Source organism: Phyllobates terribilis, unplaced genomic scaffold, assembly GCF_046119375.1.
Source record: "Phyllobates terribilis strain yellow unplaced genomic scaffold, ASM4611937v1 Scaffold_236__1_contigs__length_3049075, whole genome shotgun sequence".
Lineage (NCBI taxonomy): Eukaryota > Metazoa > Chordata > Amphibia > Anura > Dendrobatidae > Phyllobates > Phyllobates terribilis.
This window is the reverse complement of record NW_027362996.1, coordinates 2,559,697-2,573,092: the sequence shown is the minus strand read 5'-3', so window position 1 is coordinate 2,573,092 and position 13,396 is coordinate 2,559,697. Positions and strand designations below refer to the sequence as shown.

The 13,396-nt window shown below is 45.3% G+C and overlaps 10 non-coding genes across 10 annotated transcripts; all 10 read right to left on the bottom strand.

Annotated features, from left to right (window-relative positions):
• Positions 1-884: 884 nt before the first annotated feature.
• Positions 885-1,075, bottom strand: LOC141216014 (U2 spliceosomal RNA). Its single transcript, XR_012285061.1, has one exon. It is a non-coding gene; the product is annotated as a U2 spliceosomal RNA (small nuclear RNA).
• Positions 1,076-2,195: 1,120 nt separating this feature from the next.
• On the bottom strand, positions 2,196-2,386 carry LOC141216474 (U2 spliceosomal RNA). The gene has a single exon (XR_012285506.1). It is a non-coding gene; the product is annotated as a U2 spliceosomal RNA (small nuclear RNA).
• Positions 2,387-3,507: 1,121 nt separating this feature from the next.
• Positions 3,508-3,698, bottom strand: LOC141216013 (U2 spliceosomal RNA). The gene has a single exon (XR_012285060.1). It is a non-coding gene; the product is annotated as a U2 spliceosomal RNA (small nuclear RNA).
• A 1,121-nt stretch (positions 3,699-4,819) lies between these two features.
• Positions 4,820-5,010, bottom strand: LOC141216571 (U2 spliceosomal RNA). Its single transcript, XR_012285599.1, has one exon. It is a non-coding gene; the product is annotated as a U2 spliceosomal RNA (small nuclear RNA).
• Positions 5,011-6,131: 1,121 nt separating this feature from the next.
• Positions 6,132-6,322, bottom strand: LOC141216011 (U2 spliceosomal RNA). Its single transcript, XR_012285058.1, has one exon. It is a non-coding gene; the product is annotated as a U2 spliceosomal RNA (small nuclear RNA).
• Positions 6,323-7,441: 1,119 nt separating this feature from the next.
• Positions 7,442-7,632, bottom strand: LOC141216010 (U2 spliceosomal RNA). Its single transcript, XR_012285057.1, has one exon. It is a non-coding gene; the product is annotated as a U2 spliceosomal RNA (small nuclear RNA).
• Positions 7,633-8,750: 1,118 nt separating this feature from the next.
• LOC141216009 (U2 spliceosomal RNA) lies at positions 8,751-8,941 on the bottom strand. The gene has a single exon (XR_012285056.1). It is a non-coding gene; the product is annotated as a U2 spliceosomal RNA (small nuclear RNA).
• Positions 8,942-10,062: 1,121 nt separating this feature from the next.
• Positions 10,063-10,253, bottom strand: LOC141216008 (U2 spliceosomal RNA). Its single transcript, XR_012285055.1, has one exon. It is a non-coding gene; the product is annotated as a U2 spliceosomal RNA (small nuclear RNA).
• A 1,119-nt stretch (positions 10,254-11,372) lies between these two features.
• On the bottom strand, positions 11,373-11,563 carry LOC141216006 (U2 spliceosomal RNA). Its single transcript, XR_012285054.1, has one exon. It is a non-coding gene; the product is annotated as a U2 spliceosomal RNA (small nuclear RNA).
• Positions 11,564-12,685: 1,122 nt separating this feature from the next.
• LOC141216005 (U2 spliceosomal RNA) lies at positions 12,686-12,876 on the bottom strand. Its single transcript, XR_012285053.1, has one exon. It is a non-coding gene; the product is annotated as a U2 spliceosomal RNA (small nuclear RNA).
• Positions 12,877-13,396: the final 520 nt, after the last annotated feature.

The window sequence follows — 13,396 nt, the reverse complement described above, 5'->3', positions numbered from 1 at the left end:
GAAGGGCGGAGAACCAATTAAGGCGGGGGGGGGGTGGAACGAGCAGCTGTCTACCCTTAGCAGGAGGGTTGCTGATTAATTACCTCTCCTGCTGCTGCTGCTGCTGGCTGTCCAGCAGCAGACTGAAGGTGGCTGCTGCTGTGCGCAGGTATATAAAGGCTCAGAGCCTATTATGACACGCGCAGCCAGCGTTCCATTGCCACATTCCGTCTACTGCAGGCGGGATACCTGGATGGCTGAATGTCACTGAGAAGCTCACAGAGACCGCCATAAGCAACAGTTTAAAAGAATGCCACAGACTAATCAACCAAACTTTTTGGGTTGGTTTCTCTTTTATAGTCTGCAGGCATTAAATGAAAGAAGTCAGTGTTCCAGCAGAGGGAGACAACGTTTCAGAAAAGGCATTGTAGCAAACCAAAAAAGAAATTTTAAGCGCAGCAGAGTAACCAGCTCACATACCTGTTAGCTCAGGTGAGTTTAAAAGGCTGCTGTTGATAACAAGGGCATTTGCTAAATAGATGGTGTGTGTGCAACAATATACTGAAAGGTCAATTATATTGTGCAGCTTATCTCACCACCTGTAGTTATTTAGGTGAAAGCTCCAAAATGCTTGCCTAATATGTCTGTTTATCCAAAAGGAAGTATAGAGGGAGAGCTAGATAGATAGCATTGCATTACATTACATTACATGGCAATGCAATGCACAGTTGCTGAAGTTGAACCAAAATGAGCTTGTCATCTGGCTTCTGCAACTTTTAACATGAAAAATCCAATGAGGAGAAGAAAAGCAAAGCCAAAGAGTCCATCCCAAAATCCGACAAACAAGCAAAATGAACAAAAAGCATTGAATTCAATTCTTTCTGATTTTAGAAACTGCATTAAAGAAGGGGTGCACCGGTCCTGGAGATACTGCAATACCAGGTCAATGCGTGGAGTGGACAGAGCAAGCTCTTTTTCCATCTCCCTGTTCTAAAAATCCATTTAATATATGGTCCCCAGATAGGGGACGTATCAGATATTAAACTGATAAGAACAGATACTACACTTGATCTTAGCCAAAAGGCCGAGAAGCGATAACCAGAATTGGTTTCCGACTACGGTGCCACCCAAGGATTCTGAAAAGTCCATTTGTGGAGATGGCCACCTGGACTCCCGTTAAGAAGACATGCTGTCAACCTCTAGATCCCTCACATGCCTGCACTTTTCGGCTTGCTGCTGCTGCAATCCACGCGTTTTAGATCTGCATAACTCCACCTCTTTTAGCACAGTACCCTCAACCCCCGGCTGTTCCCACCCGCCTCAACACCGTTGGAAGGGAGGAGAACCAATTAAGGCGGGGGGGGGGTGGAACGAGCAGCTGTCTACCCTTAGCAGGAGGGTTGCTGATTAATTACCTCTCCTGCTGCTGCTGCTGCTGGCTGTCCAGCAGCAGACTGAAGGTGGCTGCTGCTGTGCGCAGGTATATAAAGGCTCAGAGCCTATTATGACACGCGCAGCCAGCGTTCCATTGCCACATTCCGTCTACTGCAGGCGGGATACCTGGATGGCTGAATGTCACTGAGAAGCTCACAGAGACCGCCATAAGCAACAGTTTAAAAGAATGCCACAGACTAATCAACCAAACTTTTTGGGTTGGTTTCTCTTTTATAGTCTGCAGGAATTAAATGAAAGAAGTCAGTGTTCCAGCAGAGGGAGACAACGTTTCAGAAAAGGCATTGTAGCAAACCAAAAAAGAAATTTTAAGCGCAGCAGAGTAACCAGCTCACATACCTGTTAGCTCAGGTGAGTTTAAAAGGCTGCTGTTGATAACAAGGGCATTTGCTAAATAGATGGTGTGTGTGCAACAATATACTGAAAGGTCAATTATATTGTGCAGCTTATCTCACCACCTGTAGTTATTTAGGTGAAAGCTCCAAAATGCTTGCCTAATATGTCTGTTTATCCAAAAGGAAGTATAGAGGGAGAGCTAGATAGATAGCATTGCATTACATTACATTACATGGCAATGCAATGCACAGTTGCTGAAGTTGAACCAAAATGAGCTTGTCATCTGGCTTCTGCAACTTTTAACATGAAAAATCCAATGAGGAGAAGAAAAGCAAAGCCAAAGAGTCCATCCCAAAATCCGACAAACAAGCAAAATGAACAAAAAGCATTGAATTCAATTCTTTCTGATTTTAGAAACTGCATTAAAGAAGGGGTGCACCGGTCCTGGAGATACTGCAATACCAGGTCAATGCGTGGAGTGGACAGAGCAAGCTCTTTTTCCATCTCCCTGTTCTAAAAATCCATTTAATATATGGTCCCCAGATAGGGGACGTATCAGATATTAAACTGATAAGAACAGATACTACACTGGATCTTAGCCAAAAGGCCGAGAAGCGATAACCAGAATTGGTTTCCGACTACGGTGCCACCCAAGGATTCTGAAAAGTCCATTTGTGGAGATGGCCACCTGGACTCCCGTTAAGAAGACATGCTGTCAACCTCTAGATCCCTCACATGCCTGCACTTTTCGGCTTGCTGCTGCTGCAATCCACGCGTTTTAGATCTGCATAACTCCACCTCTTTTAGCACAGTACCCTCAACCCCCGGCTGTTCCCACCCGCCTCAACACCGTTGGAAGGGAGGAGAACCAATTAAGGCGGGGGGGGGGGTGGAACGAGCAGCTGTCTACCCTTAGCAGGAGGGTTGCTGATTAATTACCTCTCCTGCTGCTGCTGCTGCTGGCTGTCCAGCAGCAGACTGAAGGTGGCTGCTGCTGTGCGCAGGTATATAAAGGCTCAGAGCCTATTATGACACGCGCAGCCAGCGTTCCATTGCCACATTCCGTCTACTGCAGGCGGGATACCTGGATGGCTGAATGTCACTGAGAAGCTCACAGAGACCGCCATAAGCAACAGTTTAAAAGAATGCCACAGACTAATCAACCAAACTTTTTGGGTTGGTTTCTCTTTTATAGTCTGCAGGCATTAAATGAAAGAAGTCAGTGTTCCAGCAGAGGGAGACAACGTTTCAGAAAAGGCATTGTAGCCAACCAAAAAAGAAATTTTAAGCGCAGCAGAGTAACCAGCTCACATACCTGTTAGCTCAGGTGAGTTTAAAAGGCTGCTGTTGATAACAAGGGCATTTGCTAAATAGATGGTGTGTGTGCAACAATATACTGAAAGGTCAATTATATTGTGCAGCTTATCTCACCACCTGTAGTTATTTAGGTGAAAGCTCCAAAATGCTTGCCTAATATGTCTGTTTATCCAAAAGGAAGTATAGAGGGAGAGCTAGATAGATAGCATTGCATTACATTACATTACATGGCAATGCAATGCACAGTTGCTGAAGTTGAACCAAAATGAGCTTGTCATCTGGCTTCTGCAACTTTTAACATGAAAAATCCAATGAGGAGAAGAAAAGCAAAGCCAAAGAGTCCATTCCAAAATCCGACAAACAAGCAAAATGAACAAAAAGCATTGAATTCAATTCTTTCTGATTTTAGAAACTGCATTAAAGAAGGGGTGCACCGGTCCTGGAGATACTGCAATACCAGGTCAATGCGTGGAGTGGACAGAGCAAGCTCTTTTTCCATCTCCCTGTTCTAAAAATCCATTTAATATATGGTCCCCAGATAGGGGACGTATCAGATATTAAACTGATAAGAACAGATACTACACTTGATCTTAGCCAAAAGGCCGAGAAGCGATAACCAGAATTGGTTTCCGACTACGGTGCCACCCAAGGATTCTGAAAAGTCCATTTGTGGAGATGGCCACCTGGACTCCCGTTAAGAAGACATGCTGTCAACCTCTAGATCCCTCACATGCCTGCACTTTTCGGCTTGCTGCTGCTGCAATCCACGCGTTTTAGATCTGCATAACTCCACCTCTTTTAGCACAGTACCCTCAACCCCCGGCTGTTCCCACCCGCCTCAACACCGTTGGAAGGGAGGAGAACCAATTAAGGCGGGGGGGGGGGTGGAACGAGCAGCTGTCTACCCTTAGCAGGAGGGTTGCTGATTAATTACCTCTCCTGCTGCTGCTGCTGCTGGCTGTCCAGCAGCAGACTGAAGGTGGCTGCTGCTGTGCGCAGGTATATAAAGGCTCAGAGCCTATTATGACACGCGCAGCCAGCGTTCCATTGCCACATTCCGTCTACTGCAGGCGGGATACCTGGATGGCTGAATGTCACTGAGAAGCTCACAGAGACCGCCATAAGCAACAGTTTAAAAGAATGCCACAGACTAATCAACCAAACTTTTTGGGTTGGTTTCTCTTTTATAGTCTGCAGGCATTAAATGAAAGAAGTCAGTGTTCCAGCAGAGGGAGACAACGTTTCAGAAAAGGCATTGTAGCAAACCAAAAAAGAAATTTTAAGCGCAGCAGAGTAACCAGCTCACATACCTGTTAGCTCAGGTGAGTTTAAAAGGCTGCTGTTGATAACAAGGGCATTTGCTAAATAGATGGTGTGTGTGCAACAATATACTGAAAGGTCAATTATATTGTGCAGCTTATCTCACCACCTGTAGTTATTTAGGTGAAAGCTCCAAAATGCTTGCCTAATATGTCTGTTTATCCAAAAGGAAGTATAGAGGGAGAGCTAGATAGATAGCATTGCATTACATTACATTACATGGCAATGCAATGCACAGTTGCTGAAGTTGAACCAAAATGAGCTTGTCATCTGGCTTCTGCAACTTTTAACATGAAAAATCCAATGAGGAGAAGAAAAGCAAAGCCAAAGAGTCCATCCCAAAATCCGACAAACAAGCAAAATGAACAAAAAGCATTGAATTCAATTCTTTCTGATTTTAGAAACTGCATTAAAGAAGGGGTGCACCGGTCCTGGAGATACTGCAATACCAGGTCAATGCGTGGAGTGGACAGAGCAAGCTCTTTTTCCATCTCCCTGTTCTAAAAATCCATTTAATATATGGTCCCCAGATAGGGGACGTATCAGATATTAAACTGATAAGAACAGATACTACACTTGATCTTAACCAAAAGGCCGAGAAGCGATAACCAGAATTGGTTTCCGACTACGGTGCCACCCAAGGATTCTGAAAAGTCCATTTGTGGAGATGGCCACCTGGACTCCCGTTAAGAAGACATGCTGTCAACCTCTAGATCCCTCACATGCCTGCACTTTTCGGCTTGCTGCTGCTGCAATCCACGCGTTTTAGATCTGCATAACTCCACCTCTTTTAGCACAGTACCCTTAACCCCCGGCTGTTCCCACCCGCCTCAACACCGTTGGAAGGGAGGAGAACCAATTAAGGCGGGGGGGGGGGTGGAACGAGCAGCTGTCTACCCTTAGCAGGAGGGTTGCTGATTAATTACCTCTCCTGCTGCTGCTGCTGCTGGCTGTCCAGCAGCAGACTGAAGGTGGCTGCTGCTGTGCTCAGGTATATAAAGGCTGAGAGCCTATTATGACACGCGCAGCCAGCGTTCCATTGCCACATTCCGTCTACTGCAGGCGGGATACCTGGATGGCTGAATGTCACTGAGAAGCTCACAGAGACCGCCATAAGCAACAGTTTAAAAGAATGCCACAGACTAATCAACCAAACTTTTTGGGTTGGTTTCTCTTTTATAGTCTGCAGGCATTAAATGAAAGAAGTCAGTGTTCCAGCAGAGGGAGACAACGTTTCAGAAAAGGCATTGTAGCAAACCAAAAAAGAAATTTTAAGCGCAGCAGAGTAACCAGCTCACATACCTGTTAGCTCAGGTGAGTTTAAAAGGCTGCTGTTGATAACAAGGGCATTTGCTAAATAGATGGTGTGTGTGCAACAATATACTGAAAGGTCAATTATATTGTGCAGCTTATCTCACCACCTGTAGTTATTTAGGTGAAAGCTCCAAAATGCTTGCCTAATATGTCTGTTTATCCAAAAGGAAGTATAGAGGGAGAGCTAGATAGATAGCATTGCATTACATTACATTACATGGCAATGCAATGCACAGTTGCTGAATTTGAACCAAAATGAGCTTGTCATCTGGCTTCTGCAACTTTTAACATGAAAAATCCAATGAGGAGAAGAAAAGCAAAGCCAAAGAGTCCATCCCAAAATCCGACAAACAAGCAAAATGAACAAAAAGCATTGAATTCAATTCTTTCTGATTTTAGAAACTGCATTAAAGAAGGGGTGCACCGGTCCTGGAGATACTGCAATACCAGGTCAATGCGTGGAGTGGACAGAGCAAGCTCTTTTTCCATCTCCCTGTTCTAAAAATCCATTTAATATATGGTCCCCAGATAGGGGACGTATCAGATATTAAACTGATAAGAACAGATACTACACTTGATCTTAGCCAAAAGGCCGAGAAGCGATAACCAGAATTGGTTTCCGACTACGGTGCCACCCAAGGATTCTGAAAAGTCCATTTGTGGAGATGGCCACCTGGACTCCCGTTAAGAAGACATGCTGTCAACCTCTAGATCCCTCACATGCCTGCACTTTTCGGCTTGCTGCTGCTGCAATCCACGCGTTTTAGATCTGCATAACTCCACCTCTTTTAGCACAGTACCCTTAACCCCCGGCTGTTCCCACCCGCCTCAACACCGTTGGAAGGGAGGAGAACCAATTAAGGCGGGGGGGGGTGGAACGAGCAGCTGTCTACCCTTAGCAGGAGGGTTGCTGATTAATTACCTCTCCTGCTGCTGCTGCTGCTGGCTGTCCAGCAGCAGACTGAAGGTGGCTGCTGCTGTGCGCAGGTATATAAAGGCTGAGAGCCTATTATGACACGCGCAGCCAGCGTTCCATTGCCACATTCCGTCTACTGCAGGCGGGATACCTGGATGGCTGAATGTCACTGAGAAGCTCACAGAGACCGCCATAAGCAACAGTTTAAAAGAATGCCACAGACTAATCAACCAAACTTTTTGGGTTGGTTTCTCTTTTATAGTCTGCAGGCATTAAATGAAAGAAGTCAGTGTTCCAGCAGAGGGAGACAACGTTTCAGAAAAGGCATTGTAGCAAACCAAAAAAGAAATTTTAAGCGCAGCAGAGTAACCAGCTCACATACCTGTTAGCTCAGGTGAGTTTAAAAGGCTGCTGTTGATAACAAGGGCATTTGCTAAATAGATGGTGTGTGTGCAACAATATACTGAAAGGTCAATTATATTGTGCAGCTTATCTCACCACCTGTAGTTATTTAGGTGAAAGCTCCAAAATGCTTGCCTAATATGTCTGTTTATCCAAAAGGAAGTATAGAGGGAGAGCTAGATAGATAGCATTGCATTACATTACATTACATGGCAATGCAATGCACAGTTGCTGAAGTTGAACCAAAATGAGCTTGTCATCTGGCTTCTGCAACTTTTAACATGAAAAATCCAATGAGGAGAAGAAAAGCAAAGCCAAAGAGTCCATCCCAAAATCCGACAAACAAGCAAAATGAACAAAAAGCATTGAATTCAATTCTTTCTGATTTTAGAAACTGCATTAAAGAAGGGGTGCACCGGTCCTGGAGATACTGCAATACCAGGTCAATGCGTGGAGTGGACAGAGCAAGCTCTTTTTCCATCTCCCTGTTCTAAAAATCCATTTAATATATGGTCCCCAGATAGGGGACGTATCAGATATTAAACTGATAAGAACAGATACTACACTTGATCTTAGCCAAAAGGCCGAGAAGCGATAACCAGAATTGGTTTCCGACTACGGTGCCACCCAAGGATTCTGAAAAGTCCATTTGTGGAGATGGCCACCTGGACTCCCGTTAAGAAGACATGCTGTCAACCTCTAGATCCCTCACATGCCTGCACTTTTCGGCTTGCTGCTGCTGCAATCCACGCGTTTTAGATCTGCATAACTCCACCTCTTTTAGCACAGTACCCTTAACCCCCGGCTGTTCCCACCCGCCTCAACACCGTTGGAAGGGAGGAGAACCAATTAAGGCGGGGGGGGGTGGAACGAGCAGCTGTCTACCCTTAGCAGGAGGGTTGCTGATTAATTACCTCTCCTGCTGCTGCTGCTGCTGGCTGTCCAGCAGCAGACTGAAGGTGGCTGCTGCTGTGCGCAGGTATATAAATGCTGAGAGCCTATTATGACACGCGCAGCCAGCGTTCCATTGCCACATTCCGTCTACTGCAGGCGGGATACCTGGATGGCTGAATGTCACTGAGAAGCTCACAGAGACCGCCATAAGCAACAGTTTAAAAGAATGCCACAGACTAATCAACCAAACTTTTTGGGTTGGTTTCTCTTTTATAGTCTGCAGGCATTAAATGAAAGAAGTCAGTGTTCCAGCAGAGGGAGACAATGTTTCAGAAAAGGCATTGTAGCAAACCAAAAAGAAATTTTAAGCGCAGCAGAGTAACCAGCTCACATACCTGTTAGCTCAGGTGAGTTTAAAAGGCTGCTGTTGATAACAAGGGCATTTGCTAAATAGATGGTGTGTGTGCAACAATATACTGAAAGGTCAATTATATTGTGCAGCTTATCTCACCACCTGTAGTTATTTAGGTGAAAGCTCCAAAATGCTTGCCTAATATGTCTGTTTATCCAAAAGGAAGTATAGAGGGAGAGCTAGATAGATAGCATTGCATTACATTACATTACATGGCAATGCAATGCACAGTTGCTGAAGTTGAACCAAAATGAGCTTGTCATCTGGCTTCTGCAACTTTTAACATGAAAAATCCAATGAGGAGAAGAAAAGCAAAGCCAAAGAGTCCATCCCAAAATCCGACAAACAAGCAAAATGAACAAAAAGCATTGAATTCAATTCTTTCTGATTTTAGAAACTGCATTAAAGAAGGGGTGCACCGGTCCTGGAGATACTGCAATACCAGGTCAATGCGTGGAGTGGACAGAGCAAGCTCTTTTTCCATCTCCCTGTTCTAAAAATCCATTTAATATATGGTCCCCAGATAGGGGACGTATCAGATATTAAACTGATAAGAACAGATACTACACTTGATCTTAGCCAAAAGGCCGAGAAGCGATAACCAGAATTGGTTTCCGACTACGGTGCCACCCAAGGATTCTGAAAAGTCCATTTGTGGAGATGGCCACCTGGACTCCCGTTAAGAAGACATGCTGTCAACCTCTAGATCCCTCACATGCCTGCACTTTTCGGCTTGCTGCTGCTGCAATCCACGCGTTTTAGATCTGCATAACTCCACCTCTTTTAGCACAGTACCCTCAACCCCCGGCTGTTCCCACCCGCCTCAACACCGTTGGAAGGGAGGAGAACCAATTAAGGCGGGGGGGGGGGGGGAACGAGCAGCTGTCTACCCTTAGCAGGAGGGTTGCTGATTAATTACCTCTCCTGCTGCTGCTGCTGCTGGCTGTCCAGCAGCAGACTGAAGGTGGCTGCTGCTGTGCGCAGGTATATAAAGACTCAGAGCCTATTATGACACGCGCAGCCAGCGTTCCATTGCCACATTCCGTCTACTGCAGGCGGGATACCTGGATGTCTGAATGTCACTGAGAAGCTCACAGAGACCGCCATAAGCAACAGTTTAAAAGAATGCCACAGACTAATCAACCAAACTTTTTGGGTTGGTTTCTCTTTTATAGTCTGCAGGCATTAAATGAAAGAAGTCAGTGTTCCAGCAGAGGGAGACAATGTTTCAGAAAAGGCATTGTAGCAAACCAAAAAAGAAATTTTAAGCGCAGCAGAGTAACCAGCTCACATACCTGTTAGCTCAGGTGAGTTTAAAAGGCTGCTGTTGATAACAAGGGCATTTGCTAAATAGATGGTGTGTGTGCAACAATATACTGAAAGGTCAATTATATTGTGCAGCTTATCTCACCACCTGTAGTTATTTAGGTGAAAGCTCCAAAATGCTTGCCTAATATGTCTGTTTATCCAAAAGGAAGTATAGAGGGAGAGCTAGATAGATAGCATTGCATTACATTACATTACATGGCAATGCAATGCACAGTTGCTGAAGTTGAACCAAAATGAGCTTGTCATCTGGCTTCTGCAACTTTTAACATGAAAAATCCAATGAGGAGAAGAAAAGCAAAGCCAAAGAGTCCATCCCAAAATCCGACAAACAAGCAAAATGAACAAAAAGCATTGAATTCAATTCTTTCTGATTTTAGAAACTGCATTAAAGAAGGGGTGCACCGGTCCTGGAGATACTGCAATACCAGGTCAATGCGTGGAGTGGACAGAGCAAGCTCTTTTTCCATCTCCCTGTTCTAAAAATCCATTTAATATATGGTCCCCAGATAGGGGACGTATCAGATATTAAACTGATAAGAACAGATACTACACTTGATCTTAGCCAAAAGGCCGAGAAGCGATAACCAGAATTGGTTTCCGACTACGGTGCCACCCAAGGATTCTGAAAAGTCCATTTGTGGAGATGGCCACCTGGACTCCCGTTAAGAAGACATGCTGTCAACCTCTAGATCCCTCACATGCCTGCACTTTTCAGCTTGCTGCTGCTGCAATCCACGCGTTTTAGATCTGCATAACTCCACCTCTTTTAGCACAGTACCCTTAACCCCCGGCTGTTCCCACCCGCCTCAACACCGTTGGAAGGGAGGAGAACCAATTAAGGCGGGGGGGGGTGGAACGAGCAGCTGTCTACCCTTAGCAGGACGGTTGCTGATTAATTACCTCTCCTGCTGCTGCTGCTGCTGGCTGTCCAGCAGCAGACTGAAGGTGGCTGCTGCTGTGCGCAGGTATATAAAGGCTCAGAGCCTATTATGACACGCGCAGCCAGCGTTCCATTGCCACATTCCGTCTACTGCAGGCGGGATACCTGGATGGCTGAATGTCACTGAGAAGCTCACAGAGACCGCCATAAGCAACAGTTTAAAAGAATGCCACAGACTAATCAACCAAACTTTTTGGGTTGGTTTCTCTTTTATAGTCTGCAGGCATTAAATGAAAGAAGTCAGTGTTCCAGCAGAGGGAGACAACGTTTCAGAAAAGGCATTGTAGCAAACCAAAAAAGAAATTTTAAGCGCAGCAGAGTAACCAGCTCACATACCTGTTAGCTCAGGTGAGTTTAAAAGGCTGCTGTTGATAACAAGGGCATTTGCTAAATAGATGGTGTGTGTGCAACAATATACTGAAAGGTCAATTATATTGTGCAGCTTATCTCACCACCTGTAGTTATTTAGGTGAAAGCTCCAAAATGCTTGCCTAATATGTCTGTTTATCTAAAAGGAAGTATAGAGGGAGAGCTAGATAGATAGCATTGCATTACATTACATTACATGGCAATGCAATGCACAGTTGCTGAAGTTGAACCAAAATGAGCTTGTCATCTGGCTTCTGCAACTTTTAACATGAAAAATCCAATGAGGAGAAGAAAAGCAAAGCCAAAGAGTCCATCCCAAAATCCGACAAACAAGCAAAATGAACAAAAAGCATTGAATTCAATTCTTTCTGATTTTAGAAACTGCATTAAAGAAGGGGTGCACCGGTCCTGGAGATACTGCAATACCAGGTCAATGCGTGGAGTGGACAGAGCAAGCTCTTTTTCCATCTCCCTGTTCTAAAAATCCATTTAATATATGGTCCCCAGATAGGGGACGTATCAGATATTAAACTGATAAGAACAGATACTACACTTGATCTTAGCCAAAAGGCCGAGAAGCGATAACCAGAATTGGTTTCCGACTACGGTGCCACCCAAGGATTCTGAAAAGTCCATTTGTGGAGATGGCCACCTGGACTCCCGTTAAGAAGACATGCTGTCAACCTCTAGATCCCTCACATGCCTGCACTTTTCGGCTTGCTGCTGCTGCAATCCACGCGTTTTAGATCTGCATAACTCCACCTCTTTTAGCACAGTACCCTCAACCCCCGGCTGTTCCCACCCGCCTCAACACCGTTGGAAGGGAGGAGAACCAATTAAGGCGGGGGGGGGGGGTGGAACGAGCAGCTGTCTACCCTTAGCAGGAGGGTTGCTGATTAATTACCTCTCCTGCTGCTGCTGCTGCTGGCTGTCCAGCAGCAGACTGAAGGTGGCTGCTGCTGTGCGCAGGTATATAAAGGCTCAGAGCCTATTATGACACGCGCAGCCAGCGTTCCATTGCCACATTCCGTCTACTGCAGGCGGGATACCTGGATGGCTGAATGTCACTGAGAAGCTCACAGAGACCGCCATAAGCAACAGTTTAAAAGAATGCCACAGACTAATCAACCAAACTTTTTGGGTTGGTTTCTCTTTTATAGTCTGCAGGCATTAAATGAAAGAAGTCAGTGTTCCAGCAGAGGGAGACAACGTTTCAGAAAAGGCATTGTAGCAAACCAAAAAAGAAATTTTAAGCGCAGCAGAGTAACCAGCTCACATACCTGTTAGCTCAGGTGAGTTTAAAAGGCTGCTGTTGATAACAAGGGCATTTGCTAAATAGATGGTGTGTGTGCAACAATATACTGAAAGGTCAATTATATTGTGCAGCTTATCTCACCACCTGTAGTTATTTAGGTGAAAGCTCCAAAATGCTTGCCTAATATGTCTGTTTATCCAAAAGGAAGTATAGAGGGAGAGCTAGATAGATAGCATTGCATTACATTACATTACATGGCAATGCAATGCACAGTTGCTGAAGTTGAACCAAAATGAGCTTGTCATCTGGCTTCTGCAACTTTTAACATGAAAAATCCAATGAGGAGAAGAAAAGCAAAGCCAAAGAGTCCATCCCAAAATCCGACAAACAAGCAAAATGAACAAAAAGCATTGAATTCAATTCTTTCTGATTTTAGAAACTGCATTAAAGAAGGGGTGCACCGGTCCTGGAGATACTGCAATACCAGGTCAATGCGTGGAGTGGACAGAGCAAGCTCTTTTTCCATCTCCCTGTTCTAAAAATCCATTTAATATATGGTCCCCAGATAGGGGACGTATCAGATATTAAACTGATAAGAACAGATACTACACTTGATCTTAGCCAAAAGGCCGAGAAGCGATAACCAGAATTGGTTTCCGACTACGGTGCCACCCAAGGATTCTGAAAAGTCCATTTGTGGAGATGGCCACCTGGACTCCCGTTAAGAAGACATGCTGTCAACCTCTAGATCCCTCACATGCCTGCACTTTTCGGCTTGCTGCTGCTGCAATCCACGCGTTTTAGATCTGCATAACTCCACCTCTTTTAGCACAGTACCCTCAACCCCCGGCTGTTCCCACCCGCCTCAACACCGTTGGAAGGGAGGAGAACCAATTAAGGCGGGGGGGGGGGGGTGGAACGAGCAGCTGTCTACCCTTAGCAGGAGGGTTGCTGATTAATTACCTCTCCTGCTGCTGCTGCTGCTGGCTGTCCAGCAGCAGACTGAAGGTGGCTGCTGCTGTGCGCAGGTATATAAAGGCTCAGAGCCTATTATGACACGCGCAGCCAGCGTTCCATTGCCACATTCCGTCTACTGCAGGCGGGATACCTGGATGGCTGAATGTCACTGAGAAGCTCACAGAGACCGCCATAAGCAACAGT